The sequence below is a fragment of the Pinus tabuliformis genome, chromosome 1_2, assembly GCF_031772625.1.
Source record: "Pinus tabuliformis cultivar Carrire ecotype Pingquan chromosome 1_2, CPIR1, whole genome shotgun sequence".
NCBI classification, from domain to species: Eukaryota; Viridiplantae; Streptophyta; class Pinopsida; order Pinales; family Pinaceae; genus Pinus; species Pinus tabuliformis.
Window position 1 is genome coordinate 351,769,693 of NC_142298.1, and position 23,274 is coordinate 351,792,966.

The following is a 23,274-nucleotide window of genomic DNA, read 5'->3' on the forward strand; positions in this document are numbered from 1 at the left end:
TTGTTAAATTGAAGTCATAAACATGTATGTCAACATTCTCCAATTTTAAGATGTCTATGCGGCGGCAATTTATATTTGTACCCTTTCTTTTTCTCTTTTTACCATTTGTTTTTTGTCAACTACCATCTCTGGCTTATACACACCATTGAATGGGTGTGTATTTGTGGCATACCAATGTACTTCAATACCTGTAACATCCTCATTCTATGTAAAGACCTTTATAACCTTAGCAACCCATAATGGATAGCCATTGGGATCTCCATCTGTTAGCACTGCGATCATGCAACCCTCCGTAATATCCTGTATTGAACCCCTGTAAAGGTCTTCCATGGCTTCACGTTGTGCACGAGATCTTCTGGAACCAATATACATCTCTCTTTCCTCTGTCTGTGAAGAATTAATAATACCTTGAGATTGTTGTTGTTCAACAATGTTTATTTCCTCATGTTCATTCGATACATTTTGTGGCCAAATAAATGGATTTGTAAAAGGTATATCTTCAATTGTTGTTGTTGAAATGATATCACTTTGATTATTGAAAAATGACTCCCACCAAACTGAATCAACAATGTCAAAGTACTCATATGTATATCTAATACATTTTTTAATTTTTTCTAGGCAATCAGAATAATTTATATCTCTATTCTGTCTGCGTGCATTATGAACTTCACCAATTGATTGTAATAACAATATTTTTGATGCAAATATTGGATGATCTGGAATGAACTTAAAAAATTCCAAACCTGATGACAGTGCCCATTCTGCAGTAGTCGAATACTTCTTGCCCCATATTAGTGTTTTCCCGTCAATTTTTTTGATATGAAATTGATGTTGGAAGCTAATGTCATTAAGTTTTTCAATGCATTTCTCCTCACCATGCGATCCCAAAATAAACCTTCACATGTCAACAGTTTCTTCCAACACATCAAAAGTAGGCTCTGGCATGTATGATTTCTTAATACATTCAATTAATGATGGCAAGCTCCCAACTTCCTTCCTCCTCAATGTGACTGAAAAATGACTAAACATCTTATCAATATGGTCATGAGTGTGCCCAACAAGAAGGAAACCAACCTTTACCTTCTGAAAAATTCTCAATTCAACAAGCACGTTTAGATATCCAAAAACAACCTGATTTTTGTTTTCACGGCAAGAGTTGTCCAATTGTAGATACAAAACTTCAGGAAGATTATGAGACCAATGAGAAGGCACATCATGAATTATGGTTATTGTTAGATTTGCATCATTATTAATATTTGGCGCTGTGAAGTATACCCTTAGCAACATTTTCCCATTGAATACCATACAACCGACCAAGTGATACTGAATAAAATTTTCCTCCTGTGAATTTTTGGGTGTGCGAACAAAATGTGGTAAAAGTGTTTTCTTCTGGTCCATACCATCAATTATCAAACCCAAATATTTATTCGGATTATCATAACACTTCTTTTGATGCTTGTACAACTTTTTCCTTTCACTTGTTTATTGTTTGTGATGCTCCTGAAGTTCTTTGACAATTGAATCTACACAACATAAAAGAAAGCCATTAAGAAATATATTTTCATAGTTGATGACTATACAATTTTAAAAGTTAAAGTTATGAATGCTTACCTCTTTCTGACCCTTCATATTTGTCCCTTTTTTATTTAAGAGAAGCACATGTACTGCAAATCCCCATCCTTGTCTTCTTACGAATACAGAGATTGTTGAATTCTTTCTTCCATACCTTCACAAAATATTGATATGTAATAAACCGGCCATGTCCCTTAGCACCTCTGCATATTCTTTGTAGAAGTTGTAGATTTCTCGCCTTGAAAAATTATCTAGAATATGTATTGTCTCTCTATTTGGCATACACTCTCCATGCTTTGAAAATAAATCTTTCATCCATGACATTGCAGTATTTGATAATGGCCTAAATTGTCTTTTATGACGTACTTCTGAATAAAATGTGGAATCCTTTTCCAAATTTTCTTGAATTCTTGAGAGACGAAAATTCCCCATCAAATGAAACATTTTGAAAGCCTTTCTACAGATAAATAAAGACCCAATATGATAATCATAACCTGACAATGTAGATTGCATGCACCCAAATAAATATGAATTTTGCATGCTTTTATTCATTGACAAATATCTCTTCCTTCTCTCTAATGCAAATTTGAAATCCATATGTTTCAAGCAATATTTTTGACAACATTCACTTGAAATGAGAGTGCTGATAGAACTTCTTCTCGTCAAATATTCTGCTCTGCCCCTTGTATAACTAGAACATCTTGCATTGATACAAAAAGGTCTGCTCCTACTCCTCGATACAATATTTCTTAGCAACATCTTCATCATTGGATCATCATTTGTATAAGCATTTTCATCCATTAAGAAGAATGTTATCTGCACTATGATCAACTGTGCTTTTCAAATACTGACTTGGAGGATATTCTTCATCTTCCCCTTCTTTAGTGCTATTGTCATAGTCCTTAGAATTGTGACTAAATGTAAAATTTGACTCGATGTTATTGGATATTCTTCCTCGTGTGCATTGTTAGTGCTGCTCTCATAGTCCATAGAATTAGGACTACGTCGAAAATGTGACTGTTTACTTACTGAAAATGCTACATCTTGTCCTTTGTCACTGCTACCCTTTATCGTCATTAGGATTAGGACTAAGTGCTTCATCTTGTCCTTCATCACTACTGCTCTCATAGTCCATAGGATAAGAGGACACCGTGACACTCAATTCTTTTGAAATTTTTCACCATGCTCTTCATCACTACTGTTGTCATAGTCCATAGGATTAGGACTAAGTGGACACCATGACACTCCATTCTTTTGAAATTTTTCATCATGCTCTTAATCACTGCTGGTCTCATATTCCATTGGATTAGGACTAAGAGGACACCGTGACACTCCATGCTTTTGAAATTTTTCATCACGCTCTTCATCACTACTGTTCTCATAGTCCATAGGATTAGGACTACGTGGACACCGTGACACTTCATTCTTTTGAAATTCTTCATCATATTCTTCATCACTCCTGCTTTCATAGTCCATAGGATTAGGTCTAAGTGGACATTGTGACACTCTATTCAGTTGAAATTCTTCATCACTGCTGCTCTCATAGTCCATAGGATTAAGACTAAGAGGACACCGTGACACTCCATTCTTTTGAAATTCGTCATCATGCTCTTCATCGCTGCTTCTCTCGTAGTCCATAGGATTAGGACTAACAGGACATCATGACACTCCATTCTTTTGAAATTCGTCATCATGTTCTTCATCACTACTACTCTCGTAGTCCATAGGATTAGGACTAAGAGGACACCGTGACACTTCATTCTTTTGAAATTCGTCATCATGCTCTTCGTCACTATTGCTCTCATAGTCCTTAGAATTAGGACTAAGTGGACACTGTGACACTCCATTCTTTTGAAATTCATCATCGTGCTCTTCATCACTGCTGCTCTCATAGTCCATAGGATTAGGACTAAGTGGACACTGTGACACTCCATTCTTTTGAAATTCGTCATCATGCTCTTAATCACTGCTGCTCTCATAGTCCATAGGATTAGGACTAAGAGGACACTATGACACTCCATTCTTTTGAAATTCTTTATCATGATCTTCATCACTGCTGCTCTCATAGTCCATAGGATTAGGACTAAGAGGACACCATGACACTCCATTCTTTTGAAATTTTTCATCATGCTTTTCATCACTGTTGCTCTCATAGTCCTTAGGATTAGGACTAAGTGGACATCGTGACACTCCATTCTTTTGAAATTTGTCATCATGTTCTTCATCACTGCTGCTCTCATAGTCCATAGGATTAGGACTAAGACGACACCGTGACACTCCATTCTTTTGAAATTCGTCATCATGCTCTTCATCACTGCTGCTCTCATAGTCCATAGGATTAGGACTAAGTGGACACCATGACACTCTATTCTTTTGAAATTCGTCATCATGCTCTTCATCACTATTGCTCTCATAGTCCATAGGATTAGGAATAATTGGACATCGTGATACTCCATTCTTTTGAAATTCTTCATCATGCTCCTCAGCATTGTTTCTCCCATAATCCTTAGGACTAGGACTAAGTGGAATCTGTGACTCTTTATTTATTTGAAATTCTTCATCCCCTCTTTCATTAGTGTTGCTCTCATAGTCCTTAGGATTATGACTAAGTGGAAGAATTGACTTTCTATTCATAGTGGAAGAATTTCCGTTATATTCATCAATATGATTAGAGTTGTTACGCAATGAAGATGTTGATGCTTTACAAAGCGAAACTTCACTATCAGAAGAATCCATCCCTTTCAAATAGAAGAGGTTGAATGATACAAATGCAGACTCTCCTAAAGATATTATATAGCTTAGAGAATGAAATTTTCCCTCCAAAAATTTTGTTTCATGTATTTCCCTTCATTATTTTATTCTACAATTTATTGAAAAATGTTAACTAAATTTTTTTATGAAATAAATCTTTAAATTTAAAATTGTAAACTAAAACTTTTACCTAAATTATTTTAATAGTTAAACTATATAATATTTACTAAACAATTGAATGTTTTTTTAAATTTTTATAATACCTTCTAAAACAAATTAATCCCACATTCACCGCGTTGTAAAAAAATTCCATAATATTCGCTTTATCATAGTTTCTTATATCGCCATAAAAAAATTAACATGTTAAATTTTTTTAAAACAAATTAATCCCACATTAACCGTACAGTAAAACATCTCCGTAATTTCACCTATTTAATAAATTTCATTATCACTATTACTCACATCACATCAAGGTTTTCCGAGGTTCGTTAAAAGGCTTGGAGCGAATTGGTGGAGCAGTCACATTGCTATCAACAACATATTCAATAGAGAATTCTCGCAACTGAAAGGTTAGATAAAAAAATTTCCTTGAAAATTTTCATATTAAATAAGTTTAATGAAGTTTAATTTTTTTTTAAATTAAAACTTTTTGCGGGCCAAATTTACCCACTACGTCTGCAGTGGGCATGGTGGGCCCGGTAAAGCTCACGACGACCAAAAGGGCTCGGTAATGCTCACGACCTCCAAATGGGTTCGTAGGTTAGGGGCGATGGGGATGGTTACCCAGCTGTTCGCAGCCCCCCTGCGCCACCTCAGCGGCCCACCCATCCGCGGGGTGGGAATCGCCTGCCACCCAGTGGGCGGCAGGCCGCTAGGGTGGCGTGAGCCGGGGTTGGGCAGGGGGTAGTGGTTGGGCCGCCAAGGTGGGCTAGGGGGCCGGACCCGACAGCCGGCTCGGTTGGCCGGCCGATTTTCAGGGTGCGGCGGTAGGGCAATGTGTTTTTAAATTTTTATTTTTTTCGAAATTGTTATGATTTATAAAATTAATTATCATTTATCGTTTTTGTTGTTAATTTAAGTTACTATGTTTTTATTATTTACTGATTTATGTGTATCTTTTTTCAGGAAAATGGCATCAAAGAAGATTTCTGTGAATCTTTCTAGACCAAAGGCTCTTAAAGGTGGATCTTCAAAAAACATTGATGAAAGAACCCCACGTGAGCTGATGGCTACAAATATTTCAAGTGCCTCAAATGATAATAAGATGATTTCATACTGGAAGAAATCAAAAGAAGTGAAACTTCCATCAAAAGTCTGGTATGTGAAAGAAAGAGAAAGCCAAAATGTGCAGATAGCTCTATATGTTGATATACCTAATGATAATGGAATTTATGACGTGATGGGAAGAGTCATAGACATGTGTTTGGTACCAGACAGTGAAGTTGTTTACATACTTACAAAACCACCCAAGCCATAAAGGATTAAATACCAGTTATCATATTCATTGTATGACACAAGAGAGGCATCTACAAAGTTGTGTAAACAAATTGTAAATGAGATGAAACAAAATATCGTAAGTGTTGTTATTTATATTTGTGTTTTGCGTTCTTGTAACTGTCTCACTATATTTTTTAACTTTGTTTTTATTGACATATGATATTTTGTTTTGCAGAATTTGGTGAAAGTTGTTCAATTAGGTTGGGAGGCATTCATTTCATAGAGCATGATATTATGAAAGTTGTCAGAAGTTTCTACTCAGTGTCAGAAGAAGATATGGCAAACAAGCAAAATGTAGTAATTCATGATGCTACAAAACTACATCCAAGGGATTAGAAAAAAAAAAAAAAAAAAGTAAAAAAAAGTCTCTAGTGGATAAATCTAGCAAGGGTAGACAAGTTACTTTTGAATACGAGGAAGTTGAAACTGACAGTGAAGAATATGTTGTCGTTACTGAGGATGACATTGGAACTGAGAAGAGCCATAAAATAACAAAAGTAGCAATGCCCAAGAATAAATCTATTACAGTTAATTATGAGAATGTTATGAAGAAGAAAAGTAAAGTTGAACATTTTGAAGTAGTCATTACCAACAGTCAAAAACCTAGTGAAACTTCAAAAGAAAGCAGAAAAATCATTACACCAGGAGCTGATTTAGAGGATGGCATTATCAAAACAAAACAAAATGCCATTCGACATAACTTGACAAAGAGAAACTTAATTGAGGGTGGTCGTACATTTCAACTTAATGTCAAACAAATATATAAGGCAAGTGAAGGACAATGTCAATATCAAATCAGAAAGCCACACCATCTGCATGTTCACAACTTGAAGACATTGATGAGGTACAATCCATATGCTCATGTGGTTAATTATGTGCTTCTTGTTGATCTAGTTCAAGTTCCCAACAAAGAAGCATTTGATAAGTCAAAATGTTTTGAATACAATTATTATGCGCTTGGGGGGAACCATTCTGTAGAAGCTCAGAGACAATTGATGGAGGAATATCCCAATAACCCACGTTTTGAAACAATGAGATGTATCATTTACACTAGTTTATCAAATACAGAATCAAAGTTGGTGGTATGGGATCATAATTCAAATAATGAATATGGGATGTCTATGACTTTCATCCAAAGGGTTAGATTTATTCATAGTGAATTTGAAGAAAAATGTGGTGGGGATAGGATAAACGTTACCATAGATTTTCGAAAGGAATGTTGTATGGAAATAGGCTATCAAATTGAAGAGAAAATCAATTCAAAAGGCGGCAAAGGCGGCAAATTTAGTGATTTATTCAGAGTTGTTGATAACATTTTCCAGTTGGCATTTAGAACTGGAGAGATATGGGAGTTGATTAATGAAATTTTTAACATGTGGGAGAACATTGGCATTAAAAACCAGAAGGTCAAAAAGTCTAAGCCATTGATATGTAGCACCAGTAAATCATGTCCTGAAATGAAGCAACTTCCAGAGGATATGACTATCACACCTTGGAGAGAATTGCAAGGAGTGAAGGATGAAAAACTTGTCAAAGCAATATTATCTTATGTGAGGTCAGGGGAATTATTATTGGAGGAAATGTCTGAGGAATTTCAAAAGTAAGTTTGTTGAATTATTTTTATTTATTTTTAGATTATAATTTTCTTTTAAATATAACATATTGTTCTTGGTAAGCCCCAAGGGATAGCTCAAATGGTCGAGTTCCCGTTGCTAAGCACTTTCCCAGTTGGGAGGTCACGGGGTCAAATCTCCTAGACGCCCTCGGGGTTAGGCCTGATATGGCCGACCGGCAGATCCCTTCGGGTGGAACTGCCCCGCTTCTCTACGTGGACGTAGCGGCCACTCATTGAGTGCCCGTGAACCACATTGAAAAAAATATATATATATTGTTCTTGGTAGTATTTGTTATACATATCATTATATTAACTTTTTTTACTTTATCTATGTAGTCACAAAGTTTACATGAAAATTCAAGAACGAATGGTTAAATTGTTGAATGAAGATAGTTTGGATGATGTTGTACGCAACTATCCAGATTCAAGTTCTACATCAATATTAAAAAAAATTATCTTGCATTTAAAAAAGGTATGTTGATTTATACATTCATTTTTATTCATCTGTGTACTATTTTTAATTTATAACTTACACATATATTTGTTTATTTTATAAAAGATGAAGAAGGATGATAATGGAGCACCAGATAGTTTCAGAACCTTTATTGAAAAATAGATTGAAAGACTGAAGAAGCAACGTCTTAAGAATGTTGAACTTGATCCAAATCTTACTCATTTCATTTGGAATGGGCTAGACACTATTCAATATCAAGTAATACAAGGCGACTGTGAAGACATTGCTAAACTCATACCTAAAAGGGATTATGCCCTAGTTATTGCATATATTCCCCATGGTTTCAATATTCCAAACATTGACTATGATAGTGACCCTTATACTTATCAAGCTCTTAGTAAAGTGGTTGCGGGATTTCTAGAAGTCACGTCATCACCATTATGGAAATTTATGACATTTCATTCATACACACAATTGGCAATGTTATTGTCAAACTTCAAGGGGAAAACAAATTCAAGGATGCAGTTTACATGGTAAGACGTTTAAAATGTATATTTGATTAATGTTAAAAAATTCATTTATATACAAATTAATTGAACTTTTACTATTTCATGTTATAAACAAAAGTCAAACCTTCTTAACCGTGAAGATCAACTATTTATAAATGATTGTGAGTTCATCCATATCGATAGTTGGGCAAAAGATGATAACTATATGTCTATGATTTTTAATCGAGTAGATGGAAAGAGTCATAGCCAAATACTAACTTATGATGTTGTTGTGAGAACTAACATATGAAGACAAAGAAACAAAAAGAGAGATAGTTAACATTTATCAAAAACCACCGTTATTGATTAACTATCTTATAGACATATGTTCAAATGAAGGAGATTGAGTTCTGGATTTATTTTTTGGCTCAAGTAAGTTTTATTATATGGAATTGAATTTCAATACGTTATTTCTTAATTTATATGTCATTGTACTAATTTATTTCATTATTTCTTTTGTGCTTGATAATTAGGTACAACACTAGCATGTTGTCTTCAAAAATGAAGAAATTGCATTGCCATTGAAAAAGATCCAATACAGTACAATTTCATTCAGCAAAGAATTAATGCTCTTCAATTTCTTCCAGATGCAATGCAAGAAATTGGGTTGAAGAAAAAGGACTTTAGTGAATCACGTGTGGCAAAAAAAGAAAAGGAACCCCAACCACCATTACACAGAATGATTGGAAAGGCATACATTGGGAGATTTGTAGACATCAAAGATCCATTAGAAGAGAAAAATGAGCAAAATGAAGTAGAAAATATTGTGGAAGAAGACAATGATGAAACTCTAGAGGACGAAGAGTTTGGATTACGTGACATTGTTGATTAAATTTAAGTTATGCTTGGAAATCAAGCTCATTTTTTGTAACTATTAATTAATTATACTTGTAATGTTTTGACTTTGACATTTTATGAGAAGAATATGCACTCAATTAAGGTTGTTATGTGTTCAATATTTGTATTATGTGATTTTCGCATTAATTTTTATGTTAATCATTATTTTTTGAAAAAAAAGAGTGATTATTACTTTTTTTGACATGAAATTTATAAAAAAAAAAAAACTATTATTTAATCACTTTTAGTTAAAAATTTCCTATAAAAATTGTGATTTTGACATGTCATTTCTAGCAAAAATTTACAAAAAATTATCAAAACGTATAGTTTTTTAGTTATATTTATGTTAAAAATGGTTATTTTTATGTCAATTGTTAAAAATTATTGTTTTTTAGAGACGATTATTTCATGTGGATTGAAAAATTAATTAACGATGTACAAATATGTAGAATATTGAAAATTCAAAATATCGACCTTCTTCTTTAAATATGCAAAACAATAAAAACCTCACTAAAAAAAAAAAATTAAAATATAAAGAAGAAGACCACTTCAAAAATTATTAAATTTAAAAAATAATTATTTACATTTCATACGTTAGAAAATTTAAAGTCAAAAAATAGGTCTTTTAAAAGAAGGGTCTGATGCAGAATTACCACTTTTTAAAATCAACATGAAAATCACTTCCATTATAAAATGCATTGTACATAAAAAAATTTATAGTGTCAAAAACTATGCTCTAAAGAAAACATGTGTGTTCTGCATCACCCCTTTTCAAAATCGGGTCACTTTTTTGCTGTCTCTACAAAACGGGCAACAGTATCAGTTCTCGTTTCAAAGTTTACATTGTTTTTATTTGGCTATGTCTTCTGTGGCAACTTTAAGTTGTCATTTCCTTGCTTTGATCTTTTGCAGATCAACTGCTTAATTGTTGTAATTGCTATTCATGGTCTCGTGCTTTTTGCTATTTTATAGGTTGTTGGATCAGTGGGTCTTATCATGAGTAATTTTTCTCTACCACTGGTCGATTGGATTAAGGGATCTCTATGTGAACTCTAGAGACCAATGTAACTTTCTTTTGATTATCCATGTAATTTACAATAATAATAATAATAACCACGATAATTTGAATCATAAAACATATAATTTGTTTTTCATAAATGTGCTTTAATTCATTTGAAATCATTTAATTTCGATGAACTAATTATTTATCTTAATTGGTTTCTTTCCTTCGTTTAATATATTTTATTTCGTTCCATTCTTATGCTTTAAAATTCGTTTTTGAAGAATCTTTTGTTTTAATTCATTTTGATTTAGATATTTTAATTCATTTTATATCATGTGTTTCGATTTTGCTTCACAAGTTTTATACCTATTTCCTACCTAGTTTTCATTTTTGTGACAAATCTAAATTGAATATGATAATATATAAATGAACTATTAATATTTTTTTATTAATTTAATTACTTTTTGTTTTTGGAAAAAGATAATTACATGTAAATAGTTTTTCTAGTTTTTAGTTAAAGTGGTATACCCTACGAAATATATTCATTTCGGTCTCTATGTAGTAGATATAAAAGTAACTAAATTTGAAAATTAAACTTAAGGTTGCATGTGGATTTCGTCCCATATATATTTTGAACCCGAGTATGGATTTACATCACATGCAACTCAAAAATATTATTAGAGATCCTTTAGTTTTTTAAAATTCTTAAAATATACCCCTCTTAAAGGTGACCATTAAACCACGTTACAACATGGTAATGATTCATCATCGTCAAAATAACTAGAGGGCGTTGGAGCCCTCCACCTAGTAAGGCGCACAAACAATAAGCATACACAAACTGAAGCAGGGGAAATGGTGATGAAGGCGGTTTTAGCATATGTATGGTTTTGTATCATGGTGACTCTTCACCTAAGGGATAATCAGTTCTCTCGACGAAGATCTGTTAGTAACGGATTTATTTCAATAATAGGGGACATTATGGGGGCACTTGGTTCATAGGGATCTAAGATAATGGAAACACTTGCCTGCTTTGGGAAGTATGGTTCTTAGTACCTCTGAATCCACTAGTTTTTATGGATGGGTTTGCACTTATGTTGTAAGTTGATTGTCCATTTTCTGTTGCTTTTTAAATTTAGTAATAATTTTGAGGGTTTAGCTACTGATTGCAGTAAGGGATCACATTTTATTGCAAAACATAGTTTTTCCTCTTTGTTTTGTTGTATCAAGACCACAACTCGCTCAAAGTTATTTACTTGTTCTCTCTTTCTTATATTTAATTTAGTCTATTTTTGTCGATGCCCTTCCTTGGCAATCGGGTTTTCAGACAAAACACCTGGAGTGATTTAGTAGTTGTCATCATCCTCTCTAGTTTTTAAATTATATTGGTTGGGATTTTTTAGGCTATAAGCTCTGGTCTAAGTGGGCCAAAATATGTTACAATGTTGGAGTCTTTGGTTCCATAATAACGGATTCAAACCATTATAGAAGTTAGAGAGAGCTTAAGTTTGTGCTCCTTGATCATTCCTGGTGGCCAGATACTAACCTCAATGGCACATTCTTGGGAAGGTAATCCTTGCTTTAATTTCTCTCTCTCCTTTAGTTATATTGGATCTCTCTCTTGGGGTGGTTGGTGCTACAATAGGGGATTTACTAGTGAGGAGTTTAAATTGTTTAGGTTGAGTCTTTATTTTGATATTGGGATTCTACTTCTTTATTTTCTAGAGTCATCATTCTTTATCTCCTCATAAATTTTGAATTATTTTGTCTTATCTATGATACTTGGGTTGGTCTTAGCCTTGATGTGGGTGTTCTTTAAGTCATAGGTTGATCCTTGTTTTTGGGTAGCCTGGATTAGTTTTATTCCTGGGAGGTTTATGTTAATTCCTTTCCCTCTCTAGGAAGTTTGCACTCTTCCCTCAGTTGATTCTTAGTCCTACCCTCTCTATTGGTGGAAAATCATGCCTTGAGGTAAGAGGAGTTATTAGAGTGACAACATTCCAACCAGCTCTTGTGCCAAGATGGAAATAAAACATTATGCTAATATTTATCACAAAAACACCATGATCCAACGATCCAAATTGAAATTAAGGAAGTTGAGGGAAGCTAGACTTGAGAACATACTCATAGAAAATGTAGAGGTAGTGGAGAAGATTGGCAACTGGGTTCCAGAAATATGCAACATGAGAATAAGGAATACCAGATACAAGCAAATTGTCGACATTTATTGGCAACTTAAAACCATATTGGACAGAGTATTGGCAAAATGCTCAGAAGAGTAGCAAGAAATATTGTTGTGCTTGGATGATGTTTGGAAAGAAAGCAAAAATTTGGAAAACAAAATGACAACAATGAAAAAAATCTTGCCAATTTGGAAATGACAAACTTGGATGAGGAGACGGGACCATCGGTCACAATCTAGGTGGGCTCCCCTACTAACTAGAAGTTGTTCATGACAATCATTTTTGAGTTTGTTATTAATATTTTTGTGGAAAATGATGATCAAGAAGGATCTGAAGCATTAAAAATAGGAACTAGCATGTTTAGTAGACAATATTTAATAGGCTCAGAATTTTACTTGGATAAAAGCAGTAGTGCTATGCTACTGGTTTGGTTTCCCTTGTGGCAAACCAATCGGCATAGTAGGACAGCCTTATGTTGTATTTTTTGATATGATATAATACAAATCACTTGCCCAACCTAAACCAAATATATATATATATATATATATATATATATATATATATGTATGTATGTATGTATGTATGTATGTATGTATGTATGTATGTATGTATGTATATGTATGTATGTATATGTATATGTATGTATATATATGTATATATATATACACAATCCACTATATTTTGAAAGGTATCATTCTTTACATTGACGAGCTTGAAATGGTTTGTGTGCACCAACATATATGTATTAACCAACACTTGATTTGGAAGTGTATAGACAACTCTTCAGTTTTAAAATTGTTACACATCATCAACTTCATCTTATTCCTAAGGATTCTATTTGAAATGTTATACACTAATCACAGGAGGCCAAATGATTGCAAATGTTCTGATGTTTCTAAATAAATACCAAACATTATACATAACATACTATGGTTTGTAATTTATTTTGTAATATAATTGAATTCTAATAAAATATTGTTTTGATTTTAGGTAAAAGATTATGAACCTGTAATATATAGATATCAATACTATCTTAATTAATTAAGATTGTGGGTGATCCTTGAACTTTGAAGATGACTTCATACTTATGACTTCTTTTCAACACTTTGTTTTATAATTAACTTATTAATAATGGGAGAATAAATTTGGAATGGTTCCCAAGAAGGTATTTATCCCCAAGGAAATCATGTATTTAAATGCGTTATGTTCCACTTTCTCATCTTAGTTTTACCTTCTCCTACCCTTATGCATTATGCTAACACTTCCAAATAAACAACACCAAGTGCAAACCTTTTCTCCTCTTTGTAAATATAGAATCCTCTTGAATGTAACAACTATGCCAAATGGTCTTTCATCACGAGTGGTGTTAGTCATTTCTATGTTTTCTTCTTGTAAAAGGCCCTTATATGTGAACTTTTCACCAAGATAGGATGCACTATGGGAAAGAGTGCCTTTTTCTTTAATTATATTTATTCTTTGTCTTATCTATGATTATTTTTTCAAACACAAATATCATTCTAAAATATTTTCACTCTCCCCTTTAATCTACAGATCTCTCTTTTACAATGTTCTCCTATTTCACAATGTAAAACTATCTAACTAAACATGCGATCAACTTGAGGCTTTCACTATCTTTGCACATCCAATCATTCCTAAAAATTGTTGATGTGATCCTTTATTCTTTATTTGAAATGCTACCTTGCACTGCGACACTTCTCTCTCTAATGGTGCACACACACAACAAATAATGTTGTGTATGAAATTTAATGCCATTGTTGGTTGCAAAACACTTCAAAAGGGTTTAATTATATGCTTGGATAAACTAACATGTGAAATTACCAATCAATGCATGTAAGTTAACTCGTATGTTATGCTATGCATGGAACACTTTCACCACCACGTGCCAACTACACGTGTTGATTGCTAATTTCCAATTTTCCATACAAGACTATCATACCACAATAATTTGGAATCATTGATTCCTACACAACATTGCTTGGCTATTTGATCATTATATTTGTCCCAACTACTTTCCAAATGGACATGCCCTCATTTTCTGTGTAAGAGCCACCACTAAAAAAAATAAATGCAACAAGGGAATCCTAATTTAATGTCGCCTTGATTAAATTAGGAGAAATTCGAATTTCAATTTCAATATTAAAATACTTGGAGGTAGTTAACTAAGGTTACATGGGTCTTGTCACTCATTTAACTCAGTAAATTTGAGTTGGAGACACTTGAGTTCAGTTCTACATGATTGATTGATAATTTGTAGCAATCTATTTCAGTTAATTTGAGCTATTGTCTGTGTAACTAGTTCTCAATGTTAGTAGAACTAGTGGAGGTTTAGTCAAGGGTGTGTAACTTTTTTCACATTGAGTGATCATCCGGTTAAATTGATCAATCAGCCTAAATTAAATCTTGCATGCAGATCATTCAAGTTACCCAGTTGAGATTGGAGTTCAAGGGAAGTGTACTATCCGTTGTAGAATTTTCCAAGTTGTACAGGTGGTGCATGCAATCAAAGAAGGGCCAAAAGGAATTGTGCAATTCTCAATGAATAATTTCCCTAATTAATAATGATCCGGAATTAAAGAGGAATGCAACAAATTACAGAGATAACCATAACCACAAAGATGCAGTGGAAATAATACTTCATTTCATTAATGTAAAATATTGAAATATGCTTACAAACAGAAATGGAAATAAACCAGCTAGGACGATGGTAGCTTATCTTTGAGAAGAGATGTGGTGGCTACATGCCTCTGAACTGTGTTACAATGAGGCTCGAAGGCCTATTTATTGTTGAGAAACAATGGAAACCCTAAACATCCAAAAACCTAACCCTAGAAGATAAAATGCCAAACCGTGGGCCCCGTTTGGGTAAATTGGTACATCAACTTCTCGGGGTCGTAACTTTGGCATATGATCTCCGTTGGACACGCACAATATCTCGTTAGAAAGATTTATCCAAGAAATACAACTTTGGGAAGAGTAACATCAATCCATGGACCCATGTTGCTTCCAGATTTCCCAAAAAAAACGTCGTTTAGGGCCTCAAAACGGCTCCAGAAGTTCAGGACCGGAAAAACTGCTAAAAATAGTAAATTCTGCTACAATTAAGGAAACTGAAAAATTGATAGAGACAGTTGTGGGGGTCCAAGTGGGATAGGTGGGTGGCCACCAACATCCACCTAGATCATTCCTCCCCCATTAGGAAGCAATGGTCCCCATTGCATTGAGTTCCTCCATGAGATGAGGAAACGTCTGCTGAACTTGGTCCCTAGTGAGTTGTTCTGCAATCTCTGATGTGTCCAGTAATGGTGGGAAGCATGGTCGAGGGCGTTCCACATTGAACACTCGATGCAAGTGAAGGAATGGAGGAATGTTGTGCTCCAAAGCATTGTTTCCCACAGCCTTGGTAATGTTGTAAGGACCATGTCGGAGTGGTCTGAGCTTCTGATGGGCTCTTGTCAGGCGTTCTTTCTGCAGATGCAACTAGACTTTGTCGCCCACCTGAAACTTGTGTGGTACCCCTGTGGGTGAGGAGAAGTTGTTCCTGTGTTCTGTCATGACCGTATCCCTTTGCTATTGCTGCTGCATGGAGGAACCCTTCGCGGGGGTCATGGATGTGGCTACGATCTTCCCCTTACTTTGGGAGCAAACCAGACAGAAAATGAATTTCCTAGTCTAGGAGACGATCTTGCTGCATTTCTTAGTAGAGATCAAAGAGGTGGCAGTAGGTGGGGCTACCTCCGATATCCTATATAATGAATTACCCAAAGTAATAAAAACAGTGCAAGGCCTTGACTCATACACAGCATGTCGTCTCCACAAGTATGGTTGGCCAAATAGTATATCACAAACATCCAGAGGTGCAACATCACACAATATCTTGTATGTGAAGGGCTTGATGTTGTAGGGAAGGCAGCACTGCTAGCGAACTCAAAGATCTCGTCCTTGGTGAAGCCACCTGATACTGTATGGTTGCGGGTGTGGTGTAGTCGGTAGGCCCAATCGCTTCACGACCTCTGCTGAAATGAGTTTCTTTTGGCTCCCACTGTCAACAATGAATTGCAGCGGCAAACCCTTCACCCACATCTGTGAGTGGAAAAGACTCTCCCCCTCCTCTAGATCTTCAAGCTCATTCTTCTGGATCTTGGCGGTGGAAACAATGGCACTAGGCTCCACATCAATGATCTGCTTCCCTTTGCCATTCCCCTTGTCGGGTTTTGACTCAGGGTCAGAACATGCATCTGATTCTGAAGCCTTCAACTTTGCCACCAACAACTGCTTGGTCTGACACTCAATTGTGTTGTGAGTGGGGCTCTTATGGAACTCACACCACTTTCCTGTGTCCTTCTTCAACTTCATGGTGTTTTTCTTTTCTTGTGGCTTCGACAAGTTGTCTTGGGTCAGCCTACATTGGCTTTGTCCTCTGGTCTTCGAATTCGCAAATCCAAAGTCTCTCTTCTTCTGTTTGAAATTTTGATCGATTTTGATAGTGTATCGGTATGTTGTGCCGAGTGAGGAGATGTTCAAGAACTCCATCTCTTCCTGGATGTATCTGTGTAGGCAGTCGTGATATTTGAGTACCAGATGCAGCTCAGAATCTTTGATACCCAACTGTGTGCGAAGGGTATGAAAAATGTTTATGAACTCCGGCACATCTTAGTCCCATCCCTGTCGTAGCGTGCTCCACTTTATTTATTTGTCCTCATAGATTTTGACAGGGTAGTACTGCTCCTTGATGGCATCCCATAAGGAATTCCAAGTGGGTGCGGCTGAAAATAGTGAGTTCGTGCTTTCATATTTCTGCTCGCAGTAGGTTTCCCACTAGTCCTTGACGTGGGGGGCTGCTTTGAGAAGAGAAAAAACAATCTTTTCCCGACTCGAAAATTCATGAACAGGAAAATAACCCTCTAGCAAATTTAACCATTTATCTACAGCATCTGCGTCTATCTGACCCTCGAATATGGGGATTTCAAAATTAACTTGTACCTTAAAGGGCATGGCGTTTCCAGAGTAGCTACTGGAAGCCAATGTGTCACCTCTGGGTAGCCGATGTGTCACCTCTGGGTAGCCGCTGAAGGATCTGAGCAAAGTTTTTCAAGCATTGCCATCAATAAGCTTTAATGACAAAGCTTTTCTAAAGGGGAAGGAAATGTGATGAAAATAATACATAATTAGTAATTGATAAATAATTTGAATATTGAAGGGACATGTCCTAAAGGACATGACGATTCATGAAGCGGCACCTTGCCTATTACATAAGAAAGATCGACATTTGTAACCACAACATATCAAATTTCTTATACATTCAACATTATTATTTATAAATATTACTTGTCCTATAATGGATAATTACATATTTCAAATATTATAAATATTTTATTGAGTATGAACTATATTCGTTACAATGGGGTTAACAAAATTTCTCTTCTTTTAACCAACTTAATCTCCTTTTCTAATATCACCATCATCTTTTACTCACTAAGAGCTCTCCAATGATATAAAATCCATTAAATTTTGAGCTCTAGACATAAATTTATGGCCTTCTAAATAACTACATATCTTAGAGCCACATAAGAATTTGTACCATTAACATGTGGCAAACACATGGTAGTCCTTTTGCTTGTGTTACCAACCTACAATGCCATGTTTTCTAACACATGGTAGCGCCTACCCACGTGTCACCATCACATAGGGCCACATCTGCAACCAAACACATCAACCTACCCAACTCTCATTCGACTTCGGTAATTTCCATTAATCCCTTTTATTAAAAGTATTAGATATTTGGTATTTTGTATTTCTAACTTTTATGGATACATCTAGAAATCCCAAATATATTGGATTCACCCAAATCTGGGAAAAATGCTCCATCAATGGTTAACATTTGGATCTAGGAAAATCTTAACAATCCCTTAATAAAAAAAGTTGGATTTTGTATTATGGGATATTCATATCACTTTTTATCCACATAAATCCATGTCACCACCATGGTGACTATCACACAGTCTCCACCTTAGGACTATTGTACTTCATTATCCACAACATCACCACAAGACACCATATTGGTCAACCTTCCACTCATTTGAATATCTATATATATTTTTATTCATATATAAGTTCAATCTTTTGGGTTCATTCAGATTTGGAAAAAATCGTAAAGGCCATTTTTACAAAATTCCATATTTTCGAACTTTTGAATTCCATGTAATCTTCACCATGGTGGATGCTACATCAAATGCCACACTACAATGCCACTTCAACATGCCACATCATCCAAACATGTCATTTTTCCACATCACTTCTCCACATGGATGACATGTAATCCCATGGGGTTTGTCCAATTGGCATCCAAATCTAGGTTTTTCAAAAAGGTTGGCATTTAATTTTTTTCCATATTTTTGGATTCTTCGTAACCATGATGTCTACGTTCCAATGGATTTGAGTTTCAATGTTGCGAGTTCTAGTCATCCAAGCCTCTGACATCTAGGTTTCTCAAACAATACCCCTTTATTGAGTTTTTGGATGCCTACATATATAGATATTTGAAACATCCCAACTTCCTACTAACAAAACTTTTAAAAAAATATGGATGCCTAGATATTCATAACATATCCCAACTATTCCACCAGTGCTTCAACAAAAGTTTCCAAATCTTGCAAGTGCCATATTGAATAACATTTGGACGTCCAATTATCTAGATAAGAGGAAAATTCACTCCCAATTGGACCTCCGCACCTTTATCCTCTTTTATCTATGCCCACAATCATGGCCCTTTCCAACCCATTTTACTAAAGGATGGGATTGTAAACTTCCATCCCTGAATTTCCAAGGGTTATAGACTTTCAATAGGACTTTTTTAGCCTTCTCCAAGGATTGAATTCCAATTTTAATAGGGAATAAACATTCCCAAAATACTTCTAAAAATACATAAATCCTCATAATCCTATAAAGGCATTCAATGCACTTCCATAACTAGGAAACTTCTTAAAAGAAGCCAAAGGGAGGCCCAATGAAAAAATCCCAAAACTTCACCCATTTGAATGATAATTCTTGTCACTCCTTTGAAGTTGAAAAATTTAGTTCAATTCCAAAAACTTACACTCAAAAGGATAGTATTTTTACTCATCTCTTGAGGAGTCAAGCTATCCTCACAACTCTTATCAATGAACTCATACACACATGTTAATTTTTCTTAGGGCTATATTTGTAACAACCCTGGTGAAAAGTTCATGTAATAAAAGAAAATAAAGGCAAAATAAGGCCATGGTTAAGGGACACTTATTCCAAGCTGGGAAAATATATCCTAGTGTGCATCACTGGATGTGTGTTTTGGCTAAGGAAATTGGCAAAGGATAAGGCAAAGGCATTAAAAGGCAAAAAATAATTTTTGGCACATTTATTTATGAAAATAAAGGAAATTAGGAGAAAAGGAAGGTAAAAGGTCACATGTTGCACGTGAGGAGGAAATTGAATTATAATAATGGAAAATAAAGAAATTAGAGGCCTCGTGCATAAGAAGGCCTTTGAGGATCAGTTCATGGCCTTTTTCAAGTTCAATTTTGGAGCTCTCTCATTATTCTCTCTCTCTCTCACTCTCTTGGTCACTTAGAGTTTTCTTGGATCACTCTAGTTTGGAGCAAAGGAATGGGAAGGCAAGTAAAGGAAAGAAAAAGCAAGCAAGGAACAAGGAAATGAAAGCAGCATCAAGCAACTTCAACAAGAATACTTGCAAGTAACCTTTTGCATGTGTGATTTCCTAGTTGGTTTGGACATGCATGGATTTGCATGTTGGTGTATGATTCTATTATTGTTGGTGGCATGGTATTGCCTGGTTATGATAGTGGTTTTCAACCTAGCCTAGCCTTTTTCCAGATGCCATGGTATGTTGGGATGTTTATTTCAGTTTTGGAACTTCGGAATTGCCGGGTGGATTTCAGAATCCGAGGTGGAGGCGGTCTCAAGATTCATTCCCAAAGGCCTAGGAATCCCTTAACTAGTTTTGGCGGGATACACAGGAAAGCCTGAGGGAGCAGTCTCAATTTAGGGCCTAATGATCTAGGTTTGGATTGTGATAAAGACTGAGAGACAAGGAGACCAAAAATTCCTCAAGGATAGTGATGGATTCCGAATGGCATTCCAAGTTATGTTTATTTGTGATCGGAGCACTGGTTTTGGTGTGATCACGGTTGGATAAGATTGGAGGTGGTTTAACCTCTGGATTCCCTTGATTGTTCTTGTATTGGTTGTTCTATGAGATCCCACATTCATGCTTGGAATATGGCACAGGGTGACTGGTTACAAGAGATATTTGGTTCAACCATGTCTATGGTCGGGTGGTACGTGGAAGTCCTGAACCTGGTTGGATTTTCCTATGATTAATAAATCTAATTTCCCTCACTTTTTCACTCATTTATATGTAGATTTAATGGTTGTAATATCTCTAATATTTATATGGTTTTATGTTGGTTATAAGCATGGTTGAATGACTAGTTCATGTCATGGTTATTTCATATATTTACTTGTAATTGTTAAATAGATGGATGCAAGACCTAATTGATGATGTAATAGTTCAATGGAGAAGGAGGTTATCCTTCTGGTTATGTTCCATAAGTTGTTTAAGTCATTTGTGCTTTGCCTTGTATCCTAGACCTGTAGGTTGTATTGATGCCAAGTGTTTGATAGAATGTCAGTCCCAGTTGGGGATGCTCAGGCCTAGTCCTAAGGGTAATTTTTTGTTTGATCAGCATGGTTATCATGTTTTTAATGTTTTCTGAAAGTTACAACAAGTTCTAAGCAGAGGCCAGGATTCAGGCTAGAAAAGTGGCTCAAATCCCAAGGTCGCTGAAAAAACTGGAAATTATGGACCATAGTCGCTAGCAGGCAGGCCTGTGAGAGCGACTTTAGGTTGTTGGTCGCTTCCTTGGCCATAGCATGAGAGTGACTAATGCCTAAGAGCTGCAAAATAGCAGTAGGACCCAGGGACAAGATGTCTGAGTGGTTGACTTGTCTCCTTAGGGGCATGTTGATGATGTTGGATGATTGTATATGATGTTCTGTCGATTCCACTTCCTTAAGGTGACATAGGAGGCCGAATTGGATCATAGTAGTCTCTCTTCTCATGTTTACCCCGGTTAGCATGGTTACTTTGGGTAGAACTAGGAGGGGGCGTTACACATTGGTATTAGAGCCAAGTTACGGTCTCTTTGTGTCATATCTAGTGCTACAGATATGGGTGAATGTGTTGGTCATGTATGCATGTCAGTTGCATGTGTGGCTCTTACACTTGCATTCCACGTGCTTTTTGCACTGCATCATATTGATCATGGTAGTAGTAAGGTTATCATGAGGAACTCGATGTTAATTTTATGGAATGCATCGTCATGAGTATATGACTGGCTATATTATATGCATCTTGATTACATCCTTTTACTTTGGGTTGCATTCTTGGTTATTTGATTTCATGCATCAGTCTTGTAGGTTGATTACAAGAATTGATCGCTTATGCTCGAGTACATGCGGTTATGCGTATGTGTAGTTGATTAGGAATTTCTTATGCAAGTGGATAGTTGCATGAGGCAATATGTATACTGGAGTATTGTTTGTTGTCATGCATGAGGTCATAGCATGCATTGTTGATATGGCCTTGCATTGATGAATGAACCCTACTTAGTATGATGGTTATGCGTTGATGCACTTATTGATATATGTTTATATGTTATTATGGCTATCTTGTACATGCATCACGCTGATCTGATGATCTTGCAGACAAGGTATCCTCCTCGAGTATGCTAAGGTACATTGATTTATGGTGATTTGGTTTAGCTGACATAGTATGCCTCACAGGAAAGAGATCAGCTGGCCAGCAAGGTGGTAGACTACATAGGAACTCCCTATGAATCAAATGGGAAACATGGTGTAGGGCACTCTTCTGACTTAGAAGACACCTTGAGAAGCTTGAAGGAAGAAATAAGGAGTTGCAAAGCAAACAATGACAAAATCATGTAGGCACAAGAGAAACAAGTAGAGGTGAATGCGATATTACTTCAAAGTTTGTCAAATTTGCAGTGACAGGGACCTCTTCAGATCAACCATGGACATGAGGACAAAACTAATGGGCCATATGGAAACAAGTCTCATAGTAAACATAGGTCAAATAGATCCGACACTATCAGAGGTGAAAGGTTGTTGGACACTCTGGATAGGAGAGGTACTAGAAACATGTATTACTCTAGTTCTGGTTCTGATAGACATCATGATCGTAATCATTACCATCCGTATAGGAGGAATGATAGGGGATATTTTTCGGATGATTCAAGAAGGAAAAGCCACCTAACTCTGATGGAGATATAAATAAATCACACGATGCGGGGGCTTGGTTTCTTGGCATGCAAAACTTCTTTAGATTAAATGATTACTCAGAAAACATGAAAGCAAGGATAGCCCTTTTCAGTCTCAAAGGTAAATCGGATATTTGGTGGGACGATGTGAAGAATTCCTCGACTAAGAGGGTAATAGTAGGGTGCTGAGGAGTTGGTTTTTTATCAAATATCCCAGACTGCTTGTGAGCAGCCCGTGACGCTTGTAACATGCAAAGACTCAAAGAGATAGGCTCAAATATGAGAGGGGGAGGACCAGGGCAAGCACCCAACAATGAGGAATATTTGTAGACTTTGGGGGAAACACCGGTGGGAGGAGTGGCAGACTGTTTATCAAACATTGACAAGATAATGGACTCAGGGGAGGTCAGGAATGTCAACTCATAGTATGTCAACTGATCGATTGTGACGATCTTCCCTTCATGG